The following is a 24,451-nucleotide window of genomic DNA, read 5'->3' as shown; positions in this document are numbered from 1 at the left end:
CGTGGGCCTCTCACTGTTGTGGCCTCTCCCGTTGCAGAGCACAGGCTCCAGACGCGCAGGCTCAGTGGCCATGGCTCACGGGCCCAGCCGCTCCACGGCATGTGGGATCTTCCCGGACGAGGGCACGAACCTGTGTCCCCTGCATCGGCAGGCAGACTCTCAACCACTGCGCCACCAGGGAAGCCCCATGCATCTTTTTAAATTAGTGTTTTTAAAACACTAATAAAAAACTTTTAAATGTTTTTGTGGTAAAAGGGAACAGGGAGGTAGGGGAGTCGCTAGAGGGTACAGAGTCAAGAGAACTTTACAATACTGTGACATTACGGAGTGTTGTATGATAAACAGAATGATTCCTTAAAGAGGGACTATTTGATAACTTAGGTGAGAGAAGATATAACTTTTGGATTGGATATATTTTATATGAGGGAGACAGGATTCAGGGAGATATAGGGTTAGAAAGTAGGGTATATGGCTAAAAAGTTCAAATATGTGTGTAGATATAGGGGTGAGAACATGTAGATATTATTATCAGAAAGTTAAAATGTGGCAGAACATTGGAGGTTTGAAGAGGGAGGAGGTGTAAAATCTCACCTAGAATAAGAATAATCTAAGGAAATGAGATGCAGTTGTCTGCCATACAACCCTTTATTTGGTGACACAAATTTAAGTTCCAATCAGCATGGCTTTGTCATTTTTCTACAATCTTGTTTAGCTGCCTAGGTGTAGATTCGGAGAGAGCTGGATTTAACCAGGAACGCATGAGTGGTGATAGGAGGGTCTGAAATTACATACATATTCAGAACAGTTTTTGTATTGGAATACAAGTTGGAATTCTAAGCAACTTAAAAGAGAGGCATAATAACAAAATATAATGAGACCTCTGTACTCTTAGTAAATGATATTTTTGTTACTGTGCAGGTACATAGGAGTTCAGTAACAAATATATAGTAAATATCTTCAGTGTTATTCAGAGTTGAAGCATTTTGGGTAAGGCTTTATAATAATATTGCATAATTTATAATACTGCACATGGGCATGTTATTAGGAAAAACAACCAGAGCACCCACAGATGGTTTTTAACCACCACTACCAAATATCCCAACCTGGTCTGCTCCAGACATATAGGAGTTAATTTACTGCTAAGAAAATAAATGGAACAGCTCTAAAATGCAGATACCCAGCATCACTGCTATCTGGAATTTCTTTAATATTTGTTTATCCCTTGCTGTCAAATAAAGCACATTTCACATAGTTATTTGAGATTATGTTAATCTTTCATAACCTAGGGGATAGGCTTGAGGAACAGAACAATAAAAGCTGGCTGGTTCAATGTGTTGGAGTTTCTTATGTGGTCAAATAATTTTGGAATTGAGGAATGAGAGGGGATGGTTAGAAAGACAAGTGTCTTTGGAGGAAGAGAGGAAGACAATGTTTGAAACTGAAGGGGCACATTCACTGGTAATGAAAATTCTACAATATAACAATAGCATCAGATGGCAAAGAGGAGAAAGAGACTATTGGATGTGAAAAGTTCAAGAATGGAGAGGTATTAATACAAAATGGAAACTGGATGTGAAAATTCCATGAGCAGATAAAGCCATTTAAGCCATGTAAACAAAACTAAATCTAGCTTATTTCATGAACATAAGTGAATCTTAGGTTATTTCTTATAAATGCCTCTGATAACCATAAAAGAAATTTAAGTCATCTTCCTAAAATGGTGTAAGATAGTTACTTTTAAACAATCCCCTGCCATCTGGAAACCTCCATTGTAATAACCAATCACTGTAAAGGTTAAACAACTTCCTCATTTTCACTTTATAAGCCATCCTGTAATGTCAGGTCCCTGAGTCTCATATCAGTTTTGAATGTGAAAGCTCCCAGTTCGTGAACTTGTTATATGCACAAGAAACTCTTACTAAATATTATTTATTGATTTGATGGTTTTAATTTTGTTATTTCTGGATTTTTAACAGAGGTTAGGTTATAGTAAGGATCAGTTACAAAGGTATTGAAGTCACCAACAATTTGATAGCAGCTTTTTTAAGAGTAATAATGAACCATATTTTACAATAATTAGAAGGAATGATCTAGTATTTCTTTTTATGACTACAACAAAGAAGGATGACAAGGGGTAGAATCTAATAACATTGTTTCAATTTGGGGAGTGCGGATTGAGTATAGAAAATCATTTAGAAATGGCAAAGACTAGCAGGGAGATCATCTATGATATAAGTAAGGCTGCAGAGAAAACAGATACCATTGGAAAGGACTCTAGAGAAAAGAATGCTCTAAGGGAAAAGAAGATTTTTACTCAGAAAAAGATATTGAAGAAACTGTTCAGAAAGGAATTTGAGAATATAGAGAATTTTGCTGTTGGTGGTCCATAAATTACAAACGATTCAGGGGAAGACTTTGAGGAGTTGAGATGGTGAGCGATATGGGAGTTGCAGGGAATGCACAAACCTTATGATGAAGGGGAATTTTTTGGAATTCTTGGGTTTCTTATGATGACTGGAATAAAAAAGGCTTAAAGCTATGATGGGATTAGACTTTTGGTCAGTTCTGTGTATATGTTTAGTTATATGATAAAGTGTACTATATTTATAAGGAATTTCTGATATCACGGGTTAGATTCTTTGGGAAGCCAACTCTGAGAATGAGATCAGAGTGCACAACATTTCATCCCTAGGGGTCAAAACCTGTGGAAGTGAGGGGAATGAAACAGGATTGGACAAAAAGAGAAGCTTGGCTGCAGTGTAGGTCTACCAAATGCTGTACAAATGTACAGCTGTATGAACCCTCAATATTATCTAGAGGTGGGGGGAGGGGCAGGCCATTATATCTGAACCTCTCTTGGTGAGTCATTGAGTGTGAGGCTGCCCTGGGAAGGGGGTGTGAATTGGGCTAGGCTAAGCTATCCCTGGAAAAGCCTGACAGCTGAGGGCCATGGGCTGGCAGAATGTCCAACAGCTGAGGGAATAAATTCTTTCTCCAGAAGGGAAATCTCGGTGGGGCAGCATAGCATCCGGTTCAGCTTATTTCACTGGGTAATTCCCTACCCATCCATCTGGGTGTGATGAAAAAAAAGAGAAAGGAAAATGGAAAACTGAATACTTGCAAATTGTGACACCAGGTTAGTAAATGGCAAAACTAGATTCAATCTGAATTCCTATTGGTTTTGAGGTTTGCATGAGAGAGAAGTATCTTCACTGATAAATGTGTTGTTGAACTACTTGTTACCACGTTTTTGGGAAAAATGTTAGGTGACAACAATTAAAAATACAACTCATCTAAAACTACAAATGTATATTTATGTTTTCACGAAAATTAGAAAAAATTATGTGAATATAACTTTGATTTTAGTATTAACACAACTCTGTCCCCTATTATACCTTTACATAGTTATTCTTTATTACGTTTTTATTTTGCTTTTATCTGACTCATATAAAGTTATTCATTTATTGGAGCTTCTATCTGTTGGTACCATTAACTATCTTTTTCAACGATAAAAATGCAATTTAAAATATCTTTAAGGTTGATAATTATGTTAATGACTTCCAGATGCTAATTTATGGTGAAAATATGATCCAAATGCTACTTTGTATTTGCACATCAGAATTCATATATTTAACAAAAGGAAAATAAAATGTTGGATATCCTGAGCATTGGATCATTCTGCAGATTGCAGCAGACATTAGACTGCTGTGTGTTTATATACACTTGTGTTTGCATTGCATGTGTTTCCTGAAGAAGTAGAACATAAAATTTAAAGAGATGAATCACAATTGTTTAATTGTTCTAAAATACAGAAAAGTATACTTATTAATTTTCTCTTTGCTCTTCAATGAAAATAGCATTTAAAATTAAAATTGCTTCCTGAAATGCTGAAAATATTCCAGAAAATATAACCTCAAATTTAGCTTCAAATTATCTATGGAAAGTGTTAATATAGAGCAAAATGAAATTTTCATTTGCAGTGAAATACGCATCTATCTGAATTAACTTTTCAGCTAAACAACTATCCTTTAATCAGTGTTGTTTCTGAACATCTGTCCAAGTTGGCTTGTTATACATTAGAGTTTTATCCCTGCCTACAATTGAGGTTGCAAGCTCATCTTGTGGCTATGTTCCAGATGCTCGTTTTCTGGCTTCGGCCTCCCATGCTCCCTTTGCTTTCATTTCACTTACTCAGGGTTGGTTCTGTCTTTCCTATTTGGATTTTCCTGTTTGTCTCAAGCCCTTTGGATCAACACGACTGTTTAGGTTTTGTCTTCTTTTGGTTTACCCCAGATGCAAATCCCTCCTCTGTGCCCACAGTTGGCCCTGTCAGTTTGGACAATAATTTTTCATTTGTTATACAGATACTTATTACTAGCAGCGACAAATGTAGACAAAATTATTTCCCTCAGGTTAAGGGAATGATGGTGTGACAATAAACCTTCTGATGGGAAATCCTTCTCAGGTAAGTTTTAAGCCCATGTGTCCTGACTCTGAACAGCAAAAATGAAAGTAGAAAGGCTTTTCCCTTTTTCAAAAATTTTTTCTCACCTACTGATTTTTCTGAGATGATCTATAATTGAAAATAACAACATTGGCAATACGTTGGGTATTGTTGCTGTTGCCTTTGCTTGGGAAACATTTTTATTAATAGGAATTAGGACTTATTTAATAGTTCAAAATCATGATCAAGGATTTTAAAGGTTCCCTTTAGACCTCTAAATTTTCTATATGTGAGAATAATGCTGTAATACTCTTTGAAAGGCTAGAGAAGATATTCCTGAGGCTAGAATAAAAATAGCTAATCTAAACTGGGAAGTGCTGTGGGTAAAATACCAGTTCCATTCAAAGAAGTTCTGGACAAAGACCTCATAGAATAAACCCAGATTCCTCCTTTTATCAGTTAAAACTCCCAAGCTATGCTGTTACATTTAAAGAAGTGAGCTACCTCTCTGGTCTTAGGTTAACTCATCTGTAAAATGAGAACATTAATATCTAGGTTATTGTTATGAAATATTATAAAAATGTATGATACAGTAGATAATAAATTTATCTTGTCACTCGATTCATAAGGGATGTGGAATATATTTTAATGTTTATCCCTTTCATGTAATAGTTGAGCAAGCCCAATGAATAACTTATAAAATGCCAAAACATTGAAAGTTAGAGAGGTAAAAACACTCAGAATACAAAGAAAGGCATTGTAATTGAGGATAAATCTAATTAAATGGATAAGTAAAAGTGTTTAAGAATATGAGGCAAATCATGAGGAGCGCGTAATGGCTAGACAAGAGGAGGGAAGTATAAAAACGGGAAAGTCAAAGAAAATGGGAGAAAGAACACAAATATAAATATTCAACTCTTACTAGAATTCTAAATAAAGACATAGCTTTTTCTTAGTATTCAGCCCTCTAAGTTTCTCAATAAAATATTTTGATAGTTAGCAGAAAAGTACAGAATGTTAAAAATCATTGTATTATCTAAAAAGTAAAATCTATTAATATCATTCCTATCTAAAGTTTAAAATTATCTTCTAGAAATCCAGTTTCCTATTAACACAGACAGACATAGATTATTTTCTTTTTTATAATTCACATTTATTTTGTATACCTGTCAAATGTGTTCCTTTAACCATAGGCCCCTTCTGCTGCACCAAGTGACTTTCCACTTGGAGGTAATGTCTGCAGATGCTCGAGTTGTCAGGGCTACTATGAAAAGGTGTTTTCAGGGTGTCATTCGCTGACATTAACTTATGTTGTGATATTTTCTGCATGTTGATCTCACAACTTGCTTGATATGCATAACACTTTGGTCTGTCTTCAGAATTTGTTGCTTAAGAATGCCCTTGTCTCCTGTCCTCTCGCTTCATGCAGTGTTGGGATGGTAGGTGCATTATTCTTGTTGATAGGCTGCTGAATCTCTTGATAGGTGCTATGAATTTGTATGCTCATTTTGGAATACAGTCTAGTCCTTCCCAACTGTCAGTGACTAAGCTCACTGACACACATTATTGAGAGCAAATGCTGTATTTAAATCTGTATGTTTATTTGAATTAGTGAAATTGCTCCATTTTTTGTTACTTAAACTGGACACATTGCTGCCCTAGACAAAATTTCTTACTCAAAAGTAGAAAAAAATAAATTACTGGGAAGAAAGTACCTGTATCTAAAAAATGTTTTGCATAATATTTGGTTATCCCATTGATGTGTGTGACACCAAATCACTTAGCAATTGTCAGAATTTTCTTTCATTTTTTAGATAGTTACTTATTAATAGTTTATACTATATCATGTTTTTTTCTTCATTTTATTCTAGTATATTTTCTTCTTCTAAAATTTTACTATCACACACCCTGGGTTTTCTTTAATGCTATGGGATTTTTCCATTTGGTTAAATTGTTTATGTTCTACTTGCCTGTTTTCTAAAGGTAAATAATACCTGTAGGTAATGTAATGAGGTAAAGCGATAAGAGAATGAATGAATGAATGATTAAATTAATTCTTGAATGACTACATCCAGACCTATGATGTTCATCATAAAATTGCTAAGTCAGAAGTTAACCCCTTGAGTAGATAAGCTCTATATGCGTTTTTATAAGGACTTGAGCCAATACGACTAAATTTCATAGTTTTACCATCATTTTAATAAACAAGATTCTGAAATGACTAGTATAAATAACTTCAGAGGGGGCTTTGAACTGCAGGCAACATTTGTTCTTTCCTTATGAAGTTCAGCAGGCATCCTTTTGGCTCTGAAGTCTCTACCCTCTTAAGGAGAAATGCAGCTTGAATTCATGTAGCAGCTAATGTTGGGCACCACCAATTTAATTTGTTTAACCACTTGAGTCTTGCTGAATAAACCTAATACATGGGGTTAGTCACTTATCAGCGGGAAAGGATACGATATGAACACACGTGTAGCACTATCAGCCCTTAGGTAATAGTCTGAGTTACACACTCTACCCTGCCCACTGGGTGGCAGAGCCAGTGAAGCATTCAGCCATTGAATTTCCTGGCAGCTAAAATCATTCACATACTTACTCAGGACAATTAGCCTGAGGATTTCTTCTGCTACTTTTCCTTAAATGAATGCATCCTTTTTTTTTTTAAAACGGTTTTTCTCCCAGATTTTTAAAGGCACTCATTTTACTTTTTCCATTGTCCTTAAAAGAAAATAACAAGATGATGCTTGTTGACCCCCAGAGGAATGTTAATTAGGGCCTTTTCATTGTTATTTAATTCCTACTTGTCAACAAATGCAAATATAGGATAATACATTTGATTTTAAGACTAGAAAACTACTGAAACCGCTGAATTTTCAAAACATTTGTTCAACTCTTTCTCACAATACACCAATTTTGGAAAATATGGCAGATTTTTTATGTTCTCTAAAGCATTTCATTAAGTGTTTTATGGCTAATTAGGGTAGTCTGAATGAGAAATAAAAAGTTGATCAACTTCAGAACAGTTATCAGGTATAAATTCTAACAGAGAGAGCCTAACACTGTGATTAATTAAGAAAGATTGGCTTATATCTGATCAAAGGAATTCTTCATTCTAGAATTGTTAAATATATATCATTTTAAATATGAATATGCAATAATTAACATAGCTGAGAACTTGAGGGAAATCATAAACTCTTAATTTTCACTAAAGTATACATTTTGTCAATTCTGGCTGTGACAAAATAATTTTGTCTATGGATAATTTTGTCAACTAATTGGAAATAAAGCTTGGGATGATAAGTGTTATGACTTCTTCTTTCAGCTTATCACAGAGAGAGAATATTGACTGCAGTTAGATAGAAAGGTTTTGTCTTGAATATGCTACATAGTTCTCCCAGTTTTTTCTTACTTTCTTGCACAAACAGACTAAATAATTCATAATGAAGTGTTGGAATTTCTCACTTGAAATTGAGATAGATTCAGGATGATTTTCCAGGCTCCATGTATTTACCAATCATGTGTGGCCCTTCTGAGAGGAAGCATTTAATTTCTGATACTTGATTTTTTTCACCTCCCTTTCCCTGATACTTCAACTGGAAAGGTCATACATTACAGTCAATTTAGTTACAGTATGTTGGAGACTCCATCAGCCTGGATCACTGACTCATTGCTGAGAAAGCTGTTGCCCTGGACATTTTCCAAGTCCACAACAGACTTTAAGCCACCAAGAGATAAACATTTTTTTAAAAAAATACGACTAAATTTTTGGACTTTTGTATATGTGTTTCTGCAACATACCCTATCTATTCTGACTGATAAACTACCTATCAACTCTCTCTCTCTCTATTTTATTTTTATTTTTTTGGCCGTGCTGAGAGGCTTGCAGGATCTTAGTTTCTTAACCAGGAATCCAACCCTGGCCCATAGCGGTGAAAGCACCAAGTCCTAACTACTGGACCACCAGGGAATTCCCTCAACTCTCTTTTTATATGAAGCTTTTTATTCTATAGGGATAAAAACAAAACAAATATGTCATTGTTTTCACAATAATTGGGAATTTTATTAGGAAATTCCACCCTCCCCCTAATTTTACCGGGATATGTTTCAAACTGAAAAATATGGCTCCGGTTATTAAAAATTATTTACAGCTGTATATACTACCAATATTTAAGCACATGAGACATCCTCTGAATGCCATTGCTGATAATATTAACTTCCTCTCAATATGGCAGAAAGTAGTAATGCTTGATAAGCCATCCATTGCAATTTAACTTGCACAAAAAAGTCGATTTTTTAACACTAATTCTGATGTATTTGGTTGAAAAATACCTTTAATCAAATCAAGTCAATTCTCAGTGGTTCCTCTTTAGATGACTTTAATCTTCTCATTCATTCATTCAGTATTCATCAATATCTTACTGAGATCCTCTTATGTATCAGGATGTGTTTGTAACACAAAATATAACAGTGTAAAAGATTGACAGTCTCAAATTTCATGTGCTTGTGTGGAAAGTTTGCCTTTACATACCAGAGCTGTGCCAAAGCATTAGAACTTATTGCAAGCACCCAGAGAAGGAATGACCACCTTGAGAGCCCACGAGTTTAGGCGGTAAGAAATCATTCACCTGGCCCTTAAAATAATGTTTTTCTATTCACTGTTTCTGTACACACATATCTGAAGCATTCTAGAAGCCTCAGCCATCTATTATTGGGAAAGTTTTGTAATCAGGATGTTGCTTTGGAAAGCTTTCAATGCTCATTCATTTTCTACCCTAGGTAAAACTGAAATTACACATTAAGAACTCATTATGCTTTAAAGGGACTGCGTTACAGTATATATTCAGTCATTTCCTGACATTCTCTTCCTTGAATTTTATTCTATCATAGTATTAAATTGTTTGTAGTATCCTTTTCCATTTGTCTGTATTCAGGTTATCATCACTTGTTCTATACCTCTTCTTAGGCTTTTATCATCTTAACTTTTGAATCTCATCTCTATGTGCTCTCCTACTAGAAGTTTTGCTTAAACATATAGGAAGAGCTAGTATCCTTTGCTATGTTACTATTGACCCCTGAGTATACCTTTATCACAACACTAATATATATATGAACTTATTTATTTACCTGCTTATTATGTCTTCTTAGATTATAAGAACTTTAGAAAAATCATTTTATAAAAACTATCTTCCTGTTTTCAATAATGAGAATGCCTAGGCATAACTGTCAGTCAATAAACATTTTTGAGCCATTGCTTGATAAAGTCCTTGTTCTATTAAAGGTAAAATATCACCTGGGTACAACAAATTCCAAGGCCATAATTGTCATTCATATATAGAAACTCTAATATAACTAAAACACACTCTTACCAAGTTCTGTTATCCTTTGAAAGATGCTGTAGTTGGGGGTGGAAAGATGCCTATTGCAATAATCAAATCTAGTCTTTAGTGTCTATGTTTAGTAACCAATCTTTAGAAGTTATGAAAAAACACTACTTGGATTTAAAAATCTTGGCAGCATTGCATCTGTTTATGGTGTACCTTTTCGGTCATATATTTCAAGAAAGACTTAACTGGTGAAAACGTTAATTTGGGGAATTAAATTTAGGTTGTGATGAAATGACAGCAGTAATAGGGAAGATTCATCATAATATAGGTTATTACTTTAGATGGATAATAATGGACAGAATGGGAAAGCTTTATAAAACCTTAAGGGACACAGGTAATTCACAGGGACTGGTATAAGAAACAACCACCAGAACAGAAAATTCTGGAACCTGAAAAGTATGACATCCCTCAGCAGGTAGTAAATACAGAAATATGTATTTAAGAGATGTGGAATTTAAAACAATAAAATTTATTTAATAAGTTAATAGATAATTATGAAAGGGTGCTACATCATACATGTGCACGCACACATGCACGCGCACACACACACACACACACACACACACACACACACACACACACACACTACCTTGTGAGTATTTCAAGGTGGACATCAACCAATCAACCAAATGTCTCTTGCTTTGAGAGTAAGGGAGAATACTGGGCACTATGGACTATGAAGTCATTAGATCTGTAATTTCTCATGCCATTGCATTATTTATTAATTTTTGGATGTGGGGTAAGAATTTATGTAGTGATTTAGTATGTTTTCATGGCAAAAATGTAAACTAATTTTTTATTTATATTTATTGTTAGCCTGGCTTTTCATTTAATTCAAAGGATACAATAGTAGCAACACTGAAATATGAGAGCTAAAGGAGAGCTAAATAAGTCAGACAATGGGTATAAAATTTCAGTTATACGAGATGAATAAGATCTAAAGAGCTGTTGTACAACACAGTGCCTATTGTTAACAATATTGTGTTGTGTGCTTAACATGAGATCTGCCCTCTCAACAGAATTTTAAGCATTTGTCTTCATCCCTTCAGGCTGCTATAACAAAATTACATAGACAGTATGACTTAAACAGCAAACATTTATTTCTCACAATTCTGGAGGCTGGGAAGTCAAGACAAGGCACCAGCAGATTCTGTGTATAATGAGAATCTGCTTACTAGTTCATAGATGCTGTCTTCTTATTATGTTCTTATATGGTAGAAGGGGTAAGGGAGGTCTCTGGGGTCTCTTTTATAAGGGTACTAATTCCATTCATGAAGCCTCCAACCTCATGACCTAATCATCTCCCCAAAGCCCTACCATCACCTTAGAAATTATTATCTCGACATATGAATTTTGAAGAGACACAAACATTCATATAGCAGTGTTCTTAATGACAATAAAATTTAAAATCTACCCAGGTATTTAAAATTTGACATAACTCTTTTTCCTGCAAATTTCTAGATATTTGAAACAACATTATTTGGAGCAATTATATGGTTTTGTTAATTTTTAACCATTCCATACATAAACTTAATAATATGTAGTAATGTTAAAATATGAATCTTGTGGTATAATTATATATTCACCAGTCATAAAAACAAGAGTGCTTTATTTTCACTTTGTTTGAAAACATATATATGTGTATATATATATACATATATATGTGATCCTTTTTATTATTCATCAGAAATTATAGTACTATAATGATATAACTTTTTTAGTCATTGATTTATATTGGGCATATCATAAGACTGAAGGGAAAATTATTACAAAAATTATTTCTATTTGAAATATGCAAAAGAACTCTATTTTTTTTCATTTTACTCAAAAATAAAAACTCAGTTTAGGTAAACAAATTTTAAAATCTGCTTAAATTTGCTATATTGAACAAAAACATTCTAAGTAACATGATAATGATATGGTATTTTAATGTTTTGAATACAATAATGCCTCCTATTTTAAGTATTTACAGCAATAAATGCTTACCTTATGTCTTTTATATTCACATGTATGATGTTATAGTTTCATAAGGCTATAAACTTTATTATTCTAGAAATACTTTTTATTTTGAGTAAGTTTATTCATAGTAAATAAAAATTACACCAGTGAATAATTCAAAGAAAACATCTTAATGGAGCTATTAGGAAATAATATTTGGAATTGAATTTTTTCACATGAATGTATTATAGTAGAAATGCTTTAATACTTCATATCACAAGATTCCTATGAAATTTTGAAACTTGGAAAATCTTCTGAATTACAGATTCTGTGTTGCATATTTGTAATCAAACTTTTCAAATTGACGCTATTAAGATATGTCAGCTTGACACAGTCTTTAAGCCAGTATCATATATATAAATATAAATTTTGAACTATTGACAAAATTATTCCATTGACCTACATAAAACTATCAGCCCTGAAATGTTTTTGTATACTCCCGAAAGACATCAAGGAACATAAAGTAGGGATTGGTGAAGAAGGCATTGTTTCCATCAGTTAATTATCTCACATTTGAGAGTGTATTTTTCTTTGACTTCCATTACTTTATCAGATTTCTCTTGTTCCATTGTTACTCTTGCTAGGAGCTTCTTTTGGATGAGCTATTCTCTAAACACTTATAAACATTTACCATTCCTCATGCAGGGTTGTTCCACTTCATATATTATCCCTCTGGAAGATATCACACATTTTCAGAGTTTTAATTACTATATCTATAAGATTGAAACCCTCACTTATACCCTCATACATGGCTATTACCATGACCAGAAGTTTCCTATCTCTTGCGGGACACTTCTATTTGAATATTTTATTCTCAAGTCAAAAGCATACGAAATCTAAGTTAAAATTTTCATCCCAAGCCCACATCTCCGTCTCTTTTAATATTCTGTTAACAGCTGTGCAAAATCTCCCTAAGGGTATCGTAGGATCTTGAAACATCATAGAGTTAAATCCTCCACTGCTTTTAATTTCTTCTTTAAGCAGTCAACAAATTCTTTCATTGTTTTTTTTCTTTTTAATGCTTCTTGAACAGTTCTCATGCCACTAAATAAACTAACAATTTTAATATGCTATTTTACTTTGAAAATAAACATTAATAATTATCTAATACTTATATAATAAAGCTAAATTTATGAAGTATAATTTGAACCTAATAGGATAATAATAGGTAATTTTCTCCCTCAGAGAGTAGGTGAGAACCCCAAATCTGTGATGAACACTTTTTATGAAAGTGACAGTTCAACATAGTCCAAAATCTAAATCATTGCTAGGAAAACATTCAGTTATAAGAGATGTAGATATTGAAAAGTGAAAGTTTAATTTGCATCAATATATAAATTCTAGTTATTATGTGCATGAAGCACACTTTATTTATTGTTTATTCCAAATATAATTTTATTAAGAATGAATTATATGCCAAACACTCTTCTAAGGACTGGTGATATTATAAAACTGTGAAAACATAAAATCTTGTCCTCATACAGATTACATATTTCAAATTTCTAGAAATCAGGCACATTTTAAAAAACTCATAAAGACGCACATTAAATTCATTTTCAAGCTTCTATAATATGAAGACGTTTTTAAGTTCTAGTTAATATTTACAATAAGAAAATACCAGAACCAGTAGTAAATACACACGTAACCACATGCACATACATACATGTATGTATGTATTTACGTGTGTGTGTATTTACTTCTTTCTATGGTTAAAATTTTATGTCATTTAAGATTATTTTAATTTTATAATTTTACATTTTGATGTGAGTGAATTTCTATAGCAATGAAATTGTTTCCTAAATTATACACATTTATGTATTACAATCATCCTGAAAGTTTGTTCTTTTATAAAGCTGAATAATATTGAGATAATGTTTTCAGTTTAATTCCTTATGTGGATGATGAAGGTTTACACAGAAAAAAATTTCTTTTTAAGGGCAAAGAATATACAAATACCTGTATATAATTGATTATAAAAGAGGTAGGCCAAGAGATTCTGCTTAACTTGGTGGACTTCAGAGGATTAAAACTATTGGGAAAGTAATTTTTCTAATGATAGCTGATCATTTCTTTCTTCTAATTGTTGAATAAAATACATGAGAGGAATACTGGTAAGTAAAACTTTTTCAAATTCAGAATATAGAACTATAAAATATGTAAAATGAATTTTAAGATAATCATGTCAGATACAAACACATTATATATATATATATATATATATATATATCCCAATGACAGAAATTGTAATTTAATTTTCCTAACATTCATGTGCACAATACTTTTCACTATAAATGCTCACATCAAAACTAAATAATAGAATGCTAAAGGTAAATAGTACATGTGCATGTGTGAATATTTTACTAGAGCCTCAATTTTTTATTAGACCAATTGCATTTAAAAAATAAAAGCAACATATTATTCTATAATCCCTTAATTTATGATAGTCATAGTCTAGTCAATTTTAGACAGTACTAAATAAAAAATAATGAAACACATTTCTAATAAATCTATAATAAAGAAGGGAGAAGATAATTCTCATCTCACTATTTATTGGTCAAACTTGTAAATTGATTCTGTACAATAATCTCCTTCACAAGAAATAAACTAAAAACATATTTTGTAATAGATTTTGTAGAAGACTATTCTTTTTATTTTTAAAAAAGTCAATTTTTTTACAGCAGTTTTAGGTTCACAGCCAACTTGGGAAGAAGGTACAGAAATTTACCATACATGCATAGCCTCCCTCACTATCAACATCCCCCACTAGAGTGGTACCTTTGTTAATATTGATGAACCTACACAGACACATTAATCACCCACAATCCATAGTTTACACTAGGGCTCCCTCTTGGTGTTACACACTCTGTGGCTTTGAACAAATGTATAATGACATGTATCTATCATTTTAGTATCATATAGTGTATTTTTCTGCCCTAAGAATTCTCTATGCTCTGCCTATTTATTCCTCCCTTCCCCACAACCCTTGTCAACCACTGATCACAGTGTTGCCTTTTTCAGAATGTCATATAATTGGAAGCATACACTATGTAATCTTTTCAGATTGGCTTCTTTCACTTAGTAAAATGTATTTAGGTTTTCTCACATGTTTTCAAGGCTTAAGAGCTTATTTCTTTTTAGTGCTGAATAATATTCCAATGTCTAGATGTATCATAGTTTATTCATCCATCCACCTACTGAAGGGCATCTTGGTTACTTCCAAGTTTTGGTAATTATGATTAAAGATGCTATAAACATCTACATGTAGGTTTTTGTGTGAACATAAGTTTTCAATTCCTTTGGGTAAATGCCAAGTTGCTCAATGCCTGGATCATATGGTAGGAAGATGTTTTGTTTTGTAAGAAATTGCCAAATGTTTTCCAAAGTGCCTGTGCCATTTTGTATTCCTACAAACATTGAATGAGAGTTTCTGTTGCTCTACATCCTTATCAGAATTTGATATTGTCAGTGTTCTGGATTTTACCCATTCTAATAGTTGTGTAGTAGTATCTTATTGTTTTAATTTGCATTTCCCTGATGACATATGATGGGGAGAACCTTTTCATATGCTATTTGCCAACTGTATATCTTCTTTGGAGAGGAGTCTGTTAAGGTCTCTGGTCCATTCTTTTGATTTGTTTAATTTAGACAAACAGTGGAAACTAAATTCCTTTAACAGTGGAAACTTTAATTTCCTTCTTTGGAGAAGAGTCTGTTAAGGTCTCTGGTCCATTCTTTTAATTTGTTTAATTTAGGCAAACAGTGGAAACTAATTCCTTTAATACTTAAAGTGAGAATAAATTAAAATATTGGCCATTGAGAATTCAGACACCACCTAAAGAGTAGATGGGAGCACAAAGAGAAGATAACATTTGTCACAACAAATACTTTTAATATCTTGGGAATGAAGTAAAGTTTCTAAAATGTCATTAAAGTAACTAGTGCATATTTTCTTATGTGTTGAACAGTTTGATGCAGATTTATTGTCTTAGTTTCTGGGAGTACTCTCAGCAGATAAACTTCAGCAGCTATCTATCCTTTCAGTGTTTGACTTGGTTGAAAAGCATTATCTGATCTAAGGTGCATCCTTCCAGGGTGACTCATATCTACTGAATTTGTATCCATGTGGGACTGGACTCTGAGCGTGCTTGATCAATGGTTACTTTTTAGTTCCTGAATGTATAATTGGGATAGAGGTACTGGTAGTTGATGTCACACCCCCATTGGGTCCTTGGTTTATCTGGTAAGGGCTACCATACTGAGGAAAGCCAAATAGAGGCCTCTTAAAATGTCCTTCTCATGAAAGCCAAGGTGGTAAAACAATAATCAATATCACTTTCTTGAGAGGGGGCTGATGTACAAATGAGGATCATCCTTAAGTATATGAAGAATGCAAGACTAGTGGTCCTTGTCATATATTCATTTAATTCATCAGTAAATGAAGGACTATTGTCTCAGATACTAAGAGACTTGTTAAAAAAGCCTTTAGCCATCAGTCTCTGTAGGTTTTGCCTAAATTCTAAGAGTGGGCCTCCTGTAGAACATAATCTAAAACATTTGTGGATAAGAAAATGCTGAGAATAGAGGTGTGTGTGTGTGTGTGTGTGTGTGTATTCATATATATATGAAATCCTTAATCTGATGTTCAAGGTACAAATTTATCCAAGTATATAAATATTTCTTTAATTATTTTAATAAAAATTGCATGGTATATATTAATGAAGTACAACTGTTTTAATAAATACGAACTCAAGTCAATGTGTCTGAAAAGCAGGTGTATTATTTTACCACCTGCCAATGACAGTGAAAAGAGTGGAAAATATATTGGAAAAATATGTTTTAACATGTTAAAACCTAAAATAACATCACTGCTGCTATTAACTTGTACCTGGTAAACCAGGAAATCATAAGCAGGATGGTAACAAATACAGGCATACCTGGTTTAATTACTCTTTGCAGATATTGAGGGGTTTTTTTAAGAATTGAATGTTTATGGCAACCCTGCAAGAGTGAATCTATGGGCTCCATTTTTGCAATTGCATCTGCTCACTTTGTGTGTCTGTGTCATATTTTGGTAATTCTCTATGGTGATCTGTGAACAGTGATCTTTGATGTTACTACTATAACTTGGTGAAGGCTTAGATGTTACTACTATAACTTGGTGAAGGCTTAGGATTTTTCAACAATAAAAATTTTTAAATTGTTATGTACTTTTTTTAGACATAATGCTATTGTACACTTAATAGACTGTAGTATAGTGTATACATAATGTTTACATGTACTGGGAAACCAAAAAATATTTGTGTGACTCACTTTATTATGATATTCACTTTATTGGGATGGTCTGGAACTGAACCTGTAGTATCTCCAAGGTATGCTTGTGTCATATTTGATTAGATAATTGGCACATTAAGGATGTACCATATTTATAAACTGACAAATATGAGAGACTGTGATAGATCCCATTTGTGGCACATCAAATAAAACAAATCCAGACTTAGATAAGGAAAAACTTTAGTCAAAAGCATCATTGTCATAAGGGGAGATGAGGAGGCCATTGCAGTAGGGTGAATGACCGAACCATAAGATCTGCAAATGTCTCAAAGGGCAGGTGGAAAAGGGCTTTTCTTTTCTGGGACAAGCAAACAAGGCTAGAAAGAACCAGGTGGTGTGAAATAGCCGGTGTTATTGGACAGTTGATCAGGAAATATCTTTTCCTGAGATCAGCTGACTTTCAGGAGGGCCTTTAAGTGGAAGCTGTTATATCTTCTATTGCTCAAGGATAGACCAAAATTCTGGGACGTGGGGAGGAAAGAAGCTTAATGACAGTTCTAAGTCAGATATTTTGTCCAGATTGCTATGTAGGTACAAACAGTTCAGCTAATCATTTATGACGCAAAGGATGCTGTAGTTTTGGGAGCATTTTAGCAAAAGTCACCTAGTTTCCTTGTCCTTTACTGACAAACAAACTCAAGTTTGAAAATACACACACACACACACACACACACACAAATATACACATTTTGTGTCATAAAAAAGGGAGAATTGGTTTTGGAAATATAATGATCTCAGCTGTGATTGAACCAAATCTTAGGATTCCTTTAAAAATTCACCAAGAAAAATTAAAGTCATATGCGTAAGCTTAGTTGAGAGTCAACAATGTCATCATCCGTGTAATCCTTGCATCAACTTCTTCAGACAGATGAGAAATCATGTCTTTTTCCTTTCTCTCTCTCTCTCTCTCTCTCTCAACTAGCCATTTCTCTAATATACAGAGGTGTCCTACGTTATAGCAAACTCTTTCCTATACTCCACTAACAAGCCACTCATGACTATTTGTTTTTATTAATGTGAACTGCCTTAGTTCTTAACCAACCATGGTAAACGATTCATTTCCTTGCTTCTGCTTGATCAGTTGTTTTGTTTGTTTGTTTGTTTGTTTTTGTGGTACACGGGCCTCTCACTGTTGTGGCCTCTCCCATTGCGGAGCACAGGCTCCAGACGCGCAGGCTCAGCGGCCATGGCTCACGGGCCTAGCTGCTCCGCGGCATGTGGGATCTTCCCGGACTGGGGCACGAACCCATGTCCCCTGCATCAGCAAGTGGACTCTCAACAACTGCGCCACCAGGGAAGCCCAATCAGTTATGTTTCAACAATAATAACAACACATATTTAATATTTACTATAGGTGCCAAATGCTATTCTAAGTAATTTGTATATATATATATATATATATATATATATATAAACTAATTAAATCTTCACAAAAACTCTGTGAAGCATTTACTCCCATCTATATTTTACAGATGAAGAAGTTAAGGTGCATAATTCATAGCAGGTCACTCAGTAATTGGTGAAACTCAAATTTTAAAATATGTAGATTGCACCAGAAGTTTTACCTATAACAGCTACACTACTGAGCACAAGTAAATTTTATCTATTAAAGAAGAGATCAACACAGCACATGACAGTTTATCTTACTTTAAAACCTCAGGAAACCATAAATATGCTTTAAATATACCTTATTTCATACATGTCCTCAGTTCTCCTCTGCCTTCATTTCTAAGCCAAACATACATATCAAATATTCCATATAAAGGTAGTTAATTATTTTCTCCATAATGGTTACATAGAATAACATGGATCTGGTATATTTCACATGCCACTAATTTATCAATTCTGTTATTATTTCCCTTCAATTTTGTCTTAAAATACAGTGAAATTCATTAACGTCTTTTATTAAATGTCTCTGGATCAATTTCTAGGACACATCATTTCCTAGAAAATTATTTAGTGTCAAGAGCAGCACCTCAGATAGTGAAGAATTTAGGACCTGGGATCTCTCTTAGTGTGCAGACATTATGAGATGGAAACGGCTGATGTCAAAATGACAAGAAATGTACGAAACACATTGAAAGTCAATGAAATGAAACATATGTCCCCAAACAAATATATCCTCTGAGATTATTTCTGATCATTTGAAAGTATGACATATGAATTTTGAACCATAGCTGTGAGCAAATAAAATATATATTTGAAAGACCCTGCTAAAATAGAAGTTACATAAAGACAGGAAAATCTAGGACATTGTAACTTTAATTAATATATTTAAATCATAAGTTAGAACCTTAAAACCCTAAAATTGAACCCTGTTCAATTTTTCTCTGACTTGCTTTGAAAAAATTTAAAATATCTGGATTTGGAAAATAATTGCCCTGTGTTCTAACTCATTTAGTTCTGTTGTGTTCAAATAACACACTTTGAATTATTTAAATCCTCTTAAATTTATTGAGACTCTTTTATTGCCCAACAGTTGGTCTACCATGGTGAATTAACCAAGTGCACTTGAAAAGAATGTATATATTATGTTCTTGTTCGATGTAGTGTTCTATAAATGCCAACTAAGTAAAAAAAAAAAATTTCCCTATTATGCACTAAATGTTTTTGTCCCCCACCCCATTCATATGTTGAAGCGTTAAGCCCTAACATAATGATATTTGGAGATGGGGGTTTGTGGGATATAATCAGAGTTAGATTAAGTCATGAGAGTGACCTTTGTGATTGGATCAGTACCCTTATGAGAACCGGAAGATGGACTGCTCTTTCCTTGCCATGTGGGTATATGGCTATCTGCAAGCCAGCAAAAGAGCCTCACCAGACCCAGCCATGAAGCACTCACGTCTCAAATTTCTATTCTCCACAACTGTGAGAAAAATGTTTCTGTTATTTAAACCACCAACTCTGTAGTATTTTGTTATGGCAGCACAAACTAATATATTAGCCATCAAATAAATGTATATGCACTCTATCATGAAATAATGTAATCAACAGAATTAAAATAGATTAGAACTTGAGATGATTACATGTGATTATATACTTATATTTATTTGTATAGTTATATCTATACTCCTTTTATCCAATAGATGATTTATAATTCACAATTTTATAAAATACTTAGATAATTATATAATATACAACATTCTTAATATATTCAGCAAGTATCTACAATATCATCAATACAGATTAGTAGAAATTCTTTTTGTTTCTATGAAACATAAACTGACAATACATTTTTATCGTTACGTGATGTATCAATTTTAATCAAGTTACATTGAAATTAGTAATATTTTCCATCTGATTTCTTGCCATAAGAATATCATTGCCAAAAAAAGTTGTATAGATATTCTAAGACAAATCTAAGACAGAAATCTAAGATTCACACACACTATTGTAACATTTTTGGGTGAGTTACACAAAACCCATTTATCAATTTTCTAACCTTCAAAATGAAAAATAAGTATAATTTTACCTCTTTCCTGGTGTATTAAGAAAGGATTAAAGGTAGATAATGAATATTTGTGATAATAATCAAGTTACTTCTACCATTTCTCTAACTGTTCCTTTCCTCTCTTTAGCTCAGTATTCAATGTTGCAGAGGTAAGCTTTCATATAGCAAGAATGCAATAGAGGAAAAAATAACTTTACTATAATCGATTATTGAAACAAACTATAATAATACATGAAATGACATCTTGAGCATTTGCATTTTACAGTCATAATGCCTTCCGTCTAGCTTCTCAGCTAGTATTGATAAATTTTAGAATGAGAAGATTTATGCTGATTTCTCAGTGGAAGATAATGGGAAACAGTAAACCCCACTACTCAGATAATGTATTCAGAATGACACTGGAGCAGTGGAGTAATCCAGGTTTCAGGATGTGTCTAGGTTTGTAGAGTGAAAGGAACTTAATGGAAAAGGGAAATCATGGAAAAAGAGATTTCCTTGTTTGTGGCTGAATAACATTCCATTGCATGTATACACTACATCTCTTTATCTGTCTATCCATTGATGGGCTCTTAGGTTATTTCCATTATCTCGGCTATTGCGAAGAAAGAGATTTATTCAAATGCTTGTAAAGTGTGGTAGGCTGAATAATGCTCTACCCAAGATGACAATGTTCTAATTACTGGAACTTGTGAATGTTAACTTATATGTCAAAAGGAACTTTGCAGATACAACTAATTTAAAGGTATTGAGATAAGGAGATTTTCTGGGTTTTCCAGGTGGATTTGATATAATCACAAAGGTCTTTATAAGAGGGAGACAGGAAATTAGAGTGAGTAGTAAGTGATGTGATGATGGAAGCAAGAGGTAGAAGACATATAAGGAAAGGACCGGATTCAGATGTCCACTAGAAACTGGAAAAGGCTAAAACTAGAAAGCCTTATTCCTTGAAACCTTCAGAAAAAATGAAATAATGTCATTTGCAGCAACATGGATGGACATAGAGATTATCATAAGTGAAGTACGTCAAAGACAAATACAATATGATATCATTTATATGTGGAATCTAAAATATGATACAAATGGACTTACTTACTAACTAGACATAGAAAACAAATTTGTGGTTACCAAAGAGGAAAAGGGTTGGGAGAGGGATAAATAAGGAGTTTGGGATTAGCAGATACAAACTACTATATATAATGATAAGGTCATACTGAAGAGCACAGGGACCTATATTCAATATCTTGTAATAACCTTTAGTGAAAAAGATGGCAAAGAATATATATATATTTATAGATAGATAGATAGATAGAAAGAAATGAATCACTTTGCCATATGCCAGAATCTAACACAACATTGTAAATCAAGTATACTTCAATTTTAAAAAGTTAGTAAAACTAGAATGAATATTAGAAAATTAGCAAAATACCATAGTTCCTAGAAGACATCTAAATTCTGTTTTTCGGCTTTTTTCATTTAAAACTTATATACATTTTTTGGCATTTTCTACAAGTCTGGCTACCATGGCATTTTGTTATTTATATAAAATTTAAATATTTAATTTTATCAGATAAAGTTATATTAACTAAAAATAAAAGAAAGAATGCAATTTTGACACTGCCTTGATTTTAGATGTCTGACCTCCAGAACTGTAAGAGAATAATATTTTGTTGTTTCAAGGTGCCAATTATCTGATAATGTGCAGAGTGGCAGCAGGAAACATACAGAAAGTTTACACATTTTAATGTGTCCACAGTCTAACAATAACCATAATAATAATGATATGGTTTTGTTGAAATTTCTTTTCTGTGTGTAGTAGATTACAATAAAATATTTAAAAAGGAAAATAGCTAAAGCAATTATGGTAAAAGTTGCAAGTTTGACAAAGTTTTGTTGTATCAAGTGTAGGGTTTATTACACAATGTTTTATTCTTTTCTATTATTTTCATGGAATATTATATATTAAATTCTGCAGTTATGTATCAAATGATATCTATTACTGAGGAAAATGGTAGGCTTCTGATAGAAAATAGGAGTAAGAATTTACATATATTTGTCAGGGGCAAAAATACCTTTTTGAAGAATGACAGTTAAGTTGAAGGAAGAATGGGAACAATTTTCTTAAGCTAAAGTGAATAAGAGAAATCCAATATTCATAGGGAGTCATGCAAAAAGCAAAGCATAACCAATATAAAAATGGACAGATTATCAAGGGCCAGATAACACTGGGCCTTGAAGCCTATAGTAAGATATTTGAATGTATTTGAAATGTGTTGTGAAGTCACTGGTGAGTTTTAAAGAGGAAGAAGAGAGATAACATGATTTATGTTCTATAATTTATTGAACCTGATATGTGCCCTGCCATGTGTGAAGTGACGTGAACCATGGACGAAATTTAGTAGTCTCTTGCAGCAGTCTAATTAAAAGAAGATGGTGGTTGATTTAGGACTATGGCAATGATAAAATTGAAATCTGTGCACATGTGAAAAATTTGACAGGCTTTGCTGATGGATTAGATGTGGGACTAAGGGAATGGACCAGGAATAATCTGTCTCTGCTGAGAATCCTCTGTTTTTCTTTCTTTAATAAAAATATAAGTGACGCATTTTGGTTTACTGAGGTGTGTTTCACTTTGCATTAAAAAGCAGAAGAGTTATATTTTTTTTGTTTTTCTTTATTTTTTTCATTTAACTTGTTTATCATTTACTATATATTTTAACCAGAAATCTCTCATGTATTTTGCCCCTGTCATTAGTTCATTTCTAAAAAGTTTTTAATAAACAAATATTTTTCATTGACTACAATTCTCAAGAAGACATAAAAATAGAAGACTTGATCCCTGGCTAGAAGAACCATTCATCTTTGGTTAATGATTTGGTGGATGATTTGAAGACTTACTTTGATTGTAAAGTCAAATATTTTAATATATGAGTGGTATGTAATACATATATTAAAGCTATAACTCGATTTAATAACTTAAAATTTCTTGTTTTTTATCATTATTTTCTAGAGGATTCCTAGTTTCCTGTTAAAATTAAAACTTATTATTGGATTATTTAAAATGGTAGAAAACTGAAAATTAGAAAATGTTCAATGTAAACAAAAACTTTTATAAACTTTAAATAATACATATAAAATTTTTAGATATGACATATCTGTCACATTTCTATGACTTTTGTCTTTATGACATTATATTCACCAAAACTTTCTCTCCTAGTATTAACATGTATGTTGATTTCTTCAGCATTATGATGACAGATTTTTGTCAGTATTTTCTATATTTTTAAAGAAAAGCTAATCTTTCTGTCAGCTTCAATACCCATAAAATTAAATGAAGCAACAGTTTATAAATTAAAATATATTAATACAGGCTATTCATGGAAGTTCCTAGTTCACATTAGTGCTCTGGCTCATTTTCTGTGGGGAAAAATGAAACCAAAGGTAAAAGTGTAGTTAAAATGATAACCACAATTATGTAAAATAATTTTAAATGACTACAGATTAATTATTTCATGAATATCATTACTGTGTCAGTAAGTTGAACACAAATCTGACATTTATTTCAAACATTTTGAAAAATTTGATTGAAAATTCTTAAAGTAACTGTGCTCGATAATACTGGACTGAGAAATGATGTTGCAATCTAAAATATAATTTTCCCTACTTTACTACAGGTGGCTCTGCCAATGAGAAATTAAAAATAAAGATATAGCAAAGCTGTGCATGCTCATTTCTCCCACACAAAAAGCAGGTGCTGCTTTTAGTCTGTTAATCCGTGCTGAGCTAGGCCAACCAGGAGCATTACTTGGAGATGACCACATCTAGAACATAATTGTAACAGCC

Source organism: Lagenorhynchus albirostris, chromosome 18, assembly GCF_949774975.1.
Source record: "Lagenorhynchus albirostris chromosome 18, mLagAlb1.1, whole genome shotgun sequence".
Classification (NCBI taxonomy): Eukaryota; Metazoa; Chordata; class Mammalia; order Artiodactyla; family Delphinidae; genus Lagenorhynchus; species Lagenorhynchus albirostris.
The sequence above is the reverse complement of the archived record's forward strand: the minus strand, read 5'-3'. Positions refer to the sequence as shown.